This window comes from Arachis ipaensis, chromosome B06, assembly GCF_000816755.2.
Source record: "Arachis ipaensis cultivar K30076 chromosome B06, Araip1.1, whole genome shotgun sequence".
Classification (NCBI taxonomy): domain Eukaryota; kingdom Viridiplantae; phylum Streptophyta; class Magnoliopsida; order Fabales; family Fabaceae; genus Arachis; species Arachis ipaensis.
This window is the reverse complement of record NC_029790.2, coordinates 124,386,527-124,396,921: the sequence shown is the minus strand read 5'-3', so window position 1 is coordinate 124,396,921 and position 10,395 is coordinate 124,386,527. Positions and strand designations below refer to the sequence as shown.

At 37.7% G+C, this 10,395-nt stretch overlaps 1 long non-coding RNA gene across 1 annotated transcript in view; it reads right to left on the bottom strand.

Annotated features, from left to right (window-relative positions):
* The window catches only part of LOC110264161, an 11,843-nt gene extending 6,114 nt beyond the window's left edge, over nucleotides 1-5,729 (bottom strand). Inside the window, exons 1-2 of the long non-coding RNA XR_002349892.1 lie at nucleotides 5,719-5,729; nucleotides 3,039-3,044 (exon numbers count right to left, since the gene is read on the bottom strand). This is a non-coding gene — a long non-coding RNA (uncharacterized LOC110264161). The remainder of the gene's footprint in view (nucleotides 1-3,038; nucleotides 3,045-5,718) is intronic.

Here is a 10,395-nt window from a genome sequence, read left to right as displayed (position 1 = left end):
AGAACAATCCGATTCTGGGAGGATAGATGGCTACCGGCTGGAGTATTGAAAGATATGTTTCCTAGGCTTTTCTCGGTCTCAACTCTTCATGAATCTGTGATAGCAGACTGTGGCTTTTGGGATGGGCTAGTGTGGATTTGGAGTTTCCAGTGGAGGAGAGAGTTGTTCCAGTGGGAGTTGGACTTAGTACACCAGCTTCATGAGATCTTACAGTCATTCAAGCTTACAAATGGGAGGGAAGATAGTGTGGTATGGAAATTTGATAAAACAGGTGACTACTCAACAAAATCCTTTGTGCGAGTGATGCAAGAGGAAGTCCTACCGGAGGAGGTTACCAACTATAGCTTCACTAGTGCTGTTTGGAAAGGATTTGTCCCCCGAGATTTGAACTCCTTTCTTGGTTTGTGTTAGTCGGAAGGGTCAACACAAAGGATCGACTGTGCAGATTACGGGTTATTGACCAGCAGGACAATAGGTGTCTTCTCTGTGGTAAGCCTGTAGAAACCGCGTATCATCTGTTTCTTAGTTGTGAGATTACATGGCAGGTGTGGTGTGCTTGGCTAATGGCCTTTCAACAAAGGTGGAGCTTTCCGGGTACTTTGAAGGAACATTTTGAGAGTTGGATGAGCTTTCTAGGAAGGAAGGTAGATAGGAAGAGATGGTTCACTGGATTCTTTGCTGTTATCTGGACAATTTGGCTAGAAAGGAATGACAGGCTCTTCCGAAATAAGAGTTCAAGAGTAGGGGGCATTATTAACAGATCGTTTACGTTCTACGAAGAATGGAGTGGTGCTGAGCCCTTTGGGTGTTGATGGCTGGGTCACAGTGTCTAGGAGTTGTATGTTATCTTGTTTTATTCTTACTATAGCTTTGCTATCTGCTCCATTCTGCTGTGTTGAGCTCCCTTTAATTAAAAAAAAAATCTAATTAAGCCTAATAACCGAAGAACTAATTAATAAAATCAAATGTGTACTGCATGCTCTCTGATCTCACATGCACGACTTCGAATAATAATGAACATGTACAATAATGTCTTAGTCATATGGGCATATATTGCCGCAGTATTTTATCCAAATAATATCTTATAATTATGAAAGGAATCAACCCCAAATTGGTAAAATTTAATCTTTTCTAGTTGGGGTCCTCTCCTTTGATCAACAACATAATAATGGAGCTGCGTCAAGTGGGGGCATATGCAGTCGCTTTACAAATTCTGCTTTACCCATGTGTGGTGGAAAATTTTCAAATACCCATAATATTTCTTCTTCTTTTTTAAATTTTGAAAAAAATAAATAGAAATTAAAAGTTGGAGACGGATGCAGTGATATGCACAATTGAGTTGCTGCTCTTTCATCATAATATGTGCTAAGGTGGTTTGTACTTTGTGCTGAAATTTAACAATATACTATAAATTCGTATATCTTTTAAAAGATTAAAGTGCTAAGTAAAAACATATGAATAATTTTATATCAAATACATTAATTATGACAAAACAAAAAAAAATATTACAAATGGCACTACAATAAAAGTAAGTATTTATTTTGTTATTAAATAAAATTAAGTATCACAAAAAATTCAATTACAGTATGGACTAGTTGAAGTCTTTATGTGTTAAAAGTTGTAAGATTTTACAGTCTTTATTAAAGTTAAAGCGGTGATCTTTAAAATATTGAGGGTGGATTTTCTAGCAATTCGCAAATGCATGCCTCTTTCAGGTGTGGAAGCTAAGTGTGTCAGTGTCACACAGTGGTATCCCAATTTAGGTTAATATTATATTCTGAACTACAGTAAGACAGTTTTGTTTAGTTGGTATAAACATAATTTTGTTCTTATAATTAGTTTTTTATGAGTATAGAAGCCAAACTTGATGTCTCATCATTTTTATTGACAAGGCTATCATTTATTATTATTATTTGATAAGAGAATAAAATTTATAATAATTATATCTAAGTCATTTAATCAATTAAGTTTCTCTAATTTAATTCAGCTACTATTTCTAACAACATTTTGACTTAATGTGTGACTATATATAGTTGCTTTTTCTAAGTGAATTTCATTTTTTTTCAATTTTTTTCAACATTTTCTTCCTTCTTTATATTCTCTTTGTTCTTTGCATTTTTTCGTTTACGACTAATACTCTTTGATCTTACTTGAAGATTTGGAGTTAAGTTTTAAAGTGGTCCATGAATTTGCACTCGAGTCTTAAAGTGATTCCTGAAGTTAATAATTACTCAAATTCGACCTCGAACTTATACTCCGGAACTCATAGTAATCCCTAAAATAATTTTCGTCCATCCTTACCGTCAGAAGGACCGAAACAACGTCGTTTTATATTTATACAAAAAAAATCCTAATCTCCAACACGACGTTGTTTTGTATTAAAAAAAAAAAAAACATAATCCCCAATTATCTTCACTAATTCTCTTCTTCACACTGTTCTTCTTCTTCTTCTTCAACTTCATAGTAGCAACAACAGTGGAAAAGTACCAAGTACCACATGAAGCTGGCAAACATAATCATCTCTTCTTCTTCTTCTTCTTCTTCTTCTTCTTCTTCTTCTTCTTCTTCTTCTTCTTCTTCTTCTTCTTCTTCTTCTTCTTCTTCTTCTTCTTCTTCTTCTTCTTCTTCTTCTTCTTCTTCTTCTTCACCGTGATGGAGTCGCGAGTGTTGTCACGTGCTGCCACTTCCCTCCCCCACCTCCGCAGGCTACCGCGCCGTGAATCTGCCGCCAATGCATCCTTTGTGCCAGTTGTGAAGGTGATCGGCTCCATACGTGGCTGATCGTGGGAACCTCATATGGGGGAGACACCTGCGCCCGGAGCTGTTGTCGCCGGTGCTGAAGAAAGAGGGGTCTGCCGTGCTTCTTCGGCCATGTCTGGCCGCAGCCTCCTCGCTGGGCGAGGGGAGTGATTCCGCCAGGTGAGGTCCGTTTCCTCCATTCTGAGTCAGTTAACTCGGCCAACTTAGTGTCCTCATTGGTGTGTTTTCTGTTATTACAGGGAAGAGAAAGGTTGGGTTCTTCGACAAATACCCAGCACTTGTAACTGGGTTTTTCTTCTTCATGTGGTGAGAGAGTAATGTTGAGTGTTAAGTGTGAAAGAGTAGGGTTGGGGAGGGTGTAACACCCTAATTAGCCTAAACTTTACCTCGCGTCATAAAGCAAAGGTTAATCAAAGATTACGACAGTTCTAAGCTCATACATAATATATATAGAGAAAGAATAATATAATCTAGAAGCTCGATGAAGGATATAGCTCAAAAACAGGATTTACAAAGCGCAAAGCGAGCTAACAAAGCTTCTAACTTAAAGCACAAGAAACAGATAAGATATATCAAAATATAATAGTATAATATCAAAAGGATCTAGCCACGACTCGCGGAGTTTAAGCCGGCTAGCCATATACAAACCATACTTCAAACCAGACAGTAAAAACAACTTATACAAGTTTTGTTCTCTCAATACATGCCTCTAGGCTAAAACAACATACAAAAGTGAGAGATGTATAAACAAAATAAACAAAAGACTCCAAAAGGTATCATGATCCTCTGCTCCTGTCACTATCCAAGCAACTCACCGAGGTGGGTTGCGACCTGCATCTGAAAAATACAACAGAAATATGGTATGAGAACCGGAGGTTCTCAGTATGGTAATAGTGCCCAGTGATGTAGGATATAAGACCCCGGGACGCCAAAGACAATCCTAAGATCCATATCCATCACAAGATTCAATCTTAAGGCATACTAAAATAGATAAGCATGATCATATAAGCCTTAACATAAATAAACAGGGTACTCTATGTTAAGGGATTTCTATGCTAACCAAACACTGCTGTCCCACAGCCTTCACTAACCTATCCTCCATGCGATCCCATCGCCGCCGCCTTCCGAACCTCCTCAATCCTAGTAGAAATCACAATTATATACAATACAAGTAAATCACAAGTAGAAGCATATAAGGCAAGTAACTCAAGTAGCAATTAGGCATGTTATACAAGTCGGCAAAGCAAACAAACAGATAGAAAATGCATATGATGAATGCCTGCCCTATTGGCTGTGATATCACATTGTCGGTTCAACTGCTAACCCGACACATCTCCATGGAGATATCGCCCTTCGAAATCATTATTGGGAACCCTCGAGATATAGTGCTCGGATCACTGTCCAGGGTTTTGTGCCTGCACACTCTGATGATCCGAAGGGATGCGAGCGGGATACTCTTGCCTCAGACCTCACATCTCAACGCAAGCGGGACGAACCACCGCCCTTACGCCGCTGCCGCTACCTCGACAGGCAGGATCCAACCGCCGTCCCTGTCGGGCACATAGCGTCCCATAATCTCAGTACAATTACACTTCAGTGATTTTCAGAAAACATTTTCAGTATACATGGATCCATCATCTCATTCAGAGTCCTCGACTCATCGCAACCACTGTCAATTCACATTTCAGTTATGAACTCTACAGTTCATAATTTCTCATGTCACATACCAGTCTACCTTCACACGCCATCAAACCATCCTCAGTACACCTAAAACCTAAGCTTCCGTTTTCTAATTTTTCATAATAATCATCAACTAAAACCCTTAGGTTATTTCCTATGTTCTCATACCTAAAATTAAGCCCAAAAGCCTTGAAATGGTGTCATGGAAGCTTACAATCTTGTTGGGAAGGTGAAATAGTTGAAAACAAAGTTAAATTTGAGAAGCAGAGCGTGTGCGTCCGCACGCCCAGGAAGATTTTTAAAAGTGTGCGTACGCACAGGGGTGTGCGTACACATAGGTACGAAAATTCACAAGTTTGTTCACTCGCACAAACTGTGCTAGCGCCCCCAATCGACTGACCTTCCCAACTTGTGCGTGCGCACAGGGCTGTGCGTACACACAGGTTGCAATTCCTCATTGGTGTGTGCGCACACAAGCTGTGCTAGTGCTGCAAACAGCGAGCCTTCCCCTGCGTGTGCGGACGCACAGGTCTGTGCGTGCGCACAGGTTAAAATTTTTGCAGGGTTGTGCGTGCACACATACCAGAAATCATAAAGTTCTGTAACTTTGCAGGATTTCAGATTTTTACACCAATCTTTGAATGATCATAACTCCCTCTACAAAAACCCAAATTTTACAAACTTTATATCGATTAAAAGGGTTTTTAATGAGCTTTAATTTCAAACAATTTTCAACCAATTTTGAAAACCGAGGCATAAGTTATGATCAGACAAAGTTCACCAAAAACCAACTTTTACCCATACTCACAAAAATCTCAATTTACCAACATTCATAACCCAAACCAACCAAAACTACATTAACTCTATCCCATATCAGATTTTACCATTTGCCATACTTCAACTTACCACTCCAACATATATAACCATCACTTCACATTATCAAGTACATAATAATACCCTTACTAACCATCATTTTCATCAATTATCAATATCAATCTCTAATATCATGCTATCAACATCAATATAGCCATTTATCAATCATTCCAAATCATCAATTATCATGCATTATCATCGTAACACTTTCACCAACATAACCAAGGCTCATCAATTCATCATAATTTATTATACCTCATCATTCAATAACTCAACAACCATTTTAATTCAAACCTATCATATGGGCCACTAGCCAAAGTATTCATGAATATTATATACTACATAGAAAAAACCAAAATCATACCTTGGCCGATTTCCAATATGTCCTTAACCCCAAATGAGCACAACAATGACCACCAACAAGCTTTCCAACACAATCCAAGCCACCAACAAGTTCCAATAGCTCCCAAACTCACAATAATCAAACCATATATGCATAAACCATCACAAATCAATCTAGGGTTCTATTTAAACATAATCTCACAAGGGTTTAATATCTCTTACCTTTTTCAACAGTTTTAGTAGCCAAAATCCAATGCTAAGCAAGGATTAGAGTGAACCTAAACATCCAAAATCACAAAACTCACTTAATCAAAAGCCCTAAAAACTCAAAATTTTGAAGAGAAGAACTGAGAGAGATTCGAGCTTTTCTTACCAGTTTCTTGGGTGAGTTTTGTAGAGCGCTTCACAAGGAATGCGTAGCCACAAACGGTGTGGCGATCGGAGCTCTATAGCTCAAGATATGAGCTTAGGAAGTTGAAGATGAATAGTACTCCTTCTTCCTCTTCCTTCTTTTCTTTGTTGCTGAGTGTGTGTGTTTAATTTGTATTATTGTGCTGCATGGGTTCATTAAATGAACCTTTATATATGTTGGGCTTGGGCCTAACTTGGGCCCGGTCCAACCTGTTAGCGTTTTTAGCCCGTTTGACCCAACTTCGGGCCAAACCTTTAAAATTAACGCCTGGTTTTTGACTTCTATAATTTTTCTAAGGTTTTTTTACTGTTTCCACTTTTCTCGCACAGTACCGGGCAGACTTGAACCGGTTCAACCGATTCGACTGTCGATTCGCGGTTTTTTGCGATTTTTCGCAGAAGTCCAAAAATCACATTTAAAATTCTCAAATTCTCACTCTAACTTTTTGGAACCTAATTTGGGCAATATTAATTACCTAATTAGGCGGTTAATTAGTCGCAGTTCTTACACGTAGCATGATCCTTTAATGTTGTATTATTATTTGCCTTAATAATATTACTGAGATTCATTGAGTAAAGGTAAATTTTAACATCTATAATTTATGATAAATGATTTTTTATAGAAATATAAAGTGGTACAAATTCCAAATAAAAAAGATTTGACATGATTAAACTTTCTTATCTTAAGAGCCTTTGTGCTGATAACGTCTTGCGAAAATATGATGAAAGTAGATACATAGGGCTAGAGATTTAAATATGAGAATATAGAAGAATTGTATTTTAATGATATTCTCACAATATAGCACTTGATAATTTATGAGATTAGATTTCTAATTTACAAAAATGATATACAAGATTTAACACCAGAGCTAGAATAATATAAAATTATAAACTTGGTGTTTTAAAGAAAATAATAGTAGAATATTATTTATCTAACTCACTTATTAATTAGTAGAAACATATTATAGAAATTCATACCCCATTAATTGATGATATTCCATATTTCATTATGTATGATAGTGCTTCATACTCCATGATATGACATTCACATTAATGACCGTTTTATAACATTTAGACTGTGTTTGAAAAGGAGATTGAGACTGAGAGATAGAAACTAAGGTAGTGTTTATTTTGAGGTACTGATGAGACTTAAAAATTAGAACTCAGTATCATGTTTGTTAGTTTGAAATTGGAACTAAAATTTCAGTTTTGCAACACAAAATTTGAGTCTTTTTAGTATCTCAAAAAGGTGGAAATTTAGAAGACTAAAAATTTTGGAGATAGAGACTAAAATTTAAGTAACAATTCTTGCCCAAAATACCTTCATCCTAATTAATTAATTCTAAAATAGCATCTTTTTTCGTTCTACTCTAAACTTTTCTTCTTTCTTTTTTTTTCGATTTTGATTCCGTTGTCTTAGTCAACTCACTAAGTCTCTGTCATGGACAACAAACAACAACAACGACCTCATAAATCTCACGCATCTAAAGACCCTTTTCTTCTCAATTACCAACCTTTTAAGCTTCAAATTGCTTCTAAATTCTTCACGAATTAGCTTCTTTTCCTCTCCAAAAATCTTTGCAACTACTGCACCCAATTGTTCTCCGTTCCGCTCCATCAACCCAGGTCAGTTCCGTCTCCAAAACCATCGAATCACGTCCAAATTTTTGCTCCAGGAAATCGTCTTTTATGTTGGCCTTGGCGATGCTGTCGACAGCGGGATCGACAGAAGAGTTCCTGCTTTCTTCTCGAGCACCAAGTGGAGGAGAAAGGGGGTTTCTGGTAGGGCTGGCAATGGGTAGGTAGGGTTTGGACCCTATCCTAACCCTACCCGCGGGTTGAAAATTTTATTAAAACTCTATCCTACCCTACTCGCAGGTTGAGAATCTCTCAACCCTAACCCTACCCGCACCCTAAAATTCTAAACCCTATCCTACCCTACCCTACCCTACCCGCAGAAATATCAAATTTTTTCAAAGTAAATACAAAATTCAATCATTTCGAATTTTATACATATTAATAACATAAAAAATAAAAAACTAATGCTTTAAATTACTAAATTAACTAACTAGTTTTAGTGGTTGTTTATTTATTGTAAGTCATTACATAAGGGAGGTTGTGGGTTCAACTCTCACTTCCTTCACTATATACCTAATTTTTATAAAATATGTGTTATATATGAGGTGCGGGTTAGGAGTGTTCAAATCCAAACCGATCCAAATTAAACCGCTCATTCAATCCGATTCAAACCGAAAACCGATTAAAACCGCACTAATTCAGATTTGATTGGATTCTATTTTTTGCAAACCGCTGGATTGGATCGGATTTCGGATCTATTTTTCATAACCGATCCAATCCAATCCAAACCACACAATGTGCTATAATATTATTATTTTATTATTATATTTACGAGTTAATACTCAAAATCGTCCCTGAAAGATACCTCGATCTCCATATGAGTCCCCGAAAGATAAAGTTAATCAAAATCGTCCCCGAAAGATGACGGTCATGACCACGTTAGTCCTTCCGTCATCTCGTCTGCTGAGCTGGCTAACGTTGGGTGACGTGTTCCGTTAACTGCCTAGGTGGATGACGCCTACGTGTACGCTGGAGTTGCTAACAAGGTAAGTACGTTAAAAAAAATTAAATCAGTCCCTTAGATGATGAACCCTAATCCTAAATTCAATGATAAATAAATCGCGGTCTACAATCAAGCAGCTCCAAGAAGAGAGCTTGTCTTTCACAAATGATTGGCACCATAACACTCAAAATCCAATATCAAAGGCCATCCTCGCTCGAATCAAACCACGTAACCGCCCCAAAGCCACCACCTTTACGCCGACCCGCTTCAGTCCCACTCATTATTGACGCCGTTCGAATTCTGGCAACCCATGCCCATTGGCGGGACTCCCTCGAGTCTCGCTTTGCAGAATCTGAGGTTCTAGTTTCGGACGTTGCTCATTTCGTTCTAGACCGAATACACGACCCCGAGCTGGGTTTGAAGTTCTTCGACTGGGCTAACTCGAGACCCTTTTCTTGTTCCCTTGATGGCTTTGCTTATTCCTCTCTTCTTAAGCTCTTGGCAAGATTTAGAGTGTTCTCCGAGATTGAGCTGGTTCTGAACAGCATGAAAGTTGGGAACTTGAAGCCTACCCATGAGTCTCTGAATTCTCTGATTTGAGCCTACGGAGATTTTGGGATGGTTGATGCTGCCCTATGGTTATTCTATACAGTGCGGGAAGTGCATGGTTGTTTCCTTAGTGTTGTCGCTTCTAATTCGTTGCTGAATTGTTTGGTCAAAAGGGGGAAGGATGATGTTGTAAGGAAGCTGTATGATGAAATGCTTGTGAGAGATGATGGTGAGTGCTAAACAATGACTGTCCCCACAAGCAATTTGCTTTACCTATTAAGACCATGTAATGCTGTAATTGGATGAGGAATCAGCAAATGGCTGTGATCGCCATGACCCAACCTTCCAAAGTCACTCCTGCACATAAACTGGGGCTCAATTTGTGAGAAAAAAGACACAAGGAAAGAATTGGTTAGAGTTAAAGATGAGGAATAAATGCTTGTGACTGATGGTGGCATTGGTAAAGTTGTGGATAACTATAGCATCGGGATAGTGGTTATTGGTTAAGGATCTATGCGACTTTGGGAAGGTTGAGGAAGATAGAGGGTTGATTGTATCAAACACCTATGGACACTAAACGACGTCGTATCAAGACCTGGAGGCTATTGAATCAAAACAGCGTCGTTTTGTTACTATGCCACGTGGACACTTAACGGAACACGTCACCCAACGTTAGCCAGCTTAGCAGACGAGATGACGGAAGGACTAACGTGGTTATATCCGTCATCTTTCGGGGACGATTTTGATTAACTTTATCTTTCGGGGATTCATATGGAGATCGAGGTATCTTTCAGGGACGATTTTGACTATTAACTCTTATATTTACAGTTATACTTATAACATGTTCAATTTGTTATACATTTTTCTATTATTCATGTATTATTATTTAATAAATATTTTATGTTCAAAATATTATTTATTTATTTATTTTAACTAACCTATAATTTTATTTCTATTGTTATGTTATCGTTAGCTTTTTAAGATATTGTTAAAACTTGTTATGTTATTGTTGATTATTTAAAATTTGATGTTGAGACTTGTTATATGTATTTAATTTTTTTTATTTAAAAAACCGCAAATCCAAACCGATCCAAACCACTTGTAATCGAATCGGATCGGATCGGATTTTCAAAAAAAGTTCATCCAATCTAAACCGCACCGCACATAAATTAAGCGTTCGGATCGGATGACTTTTTCCC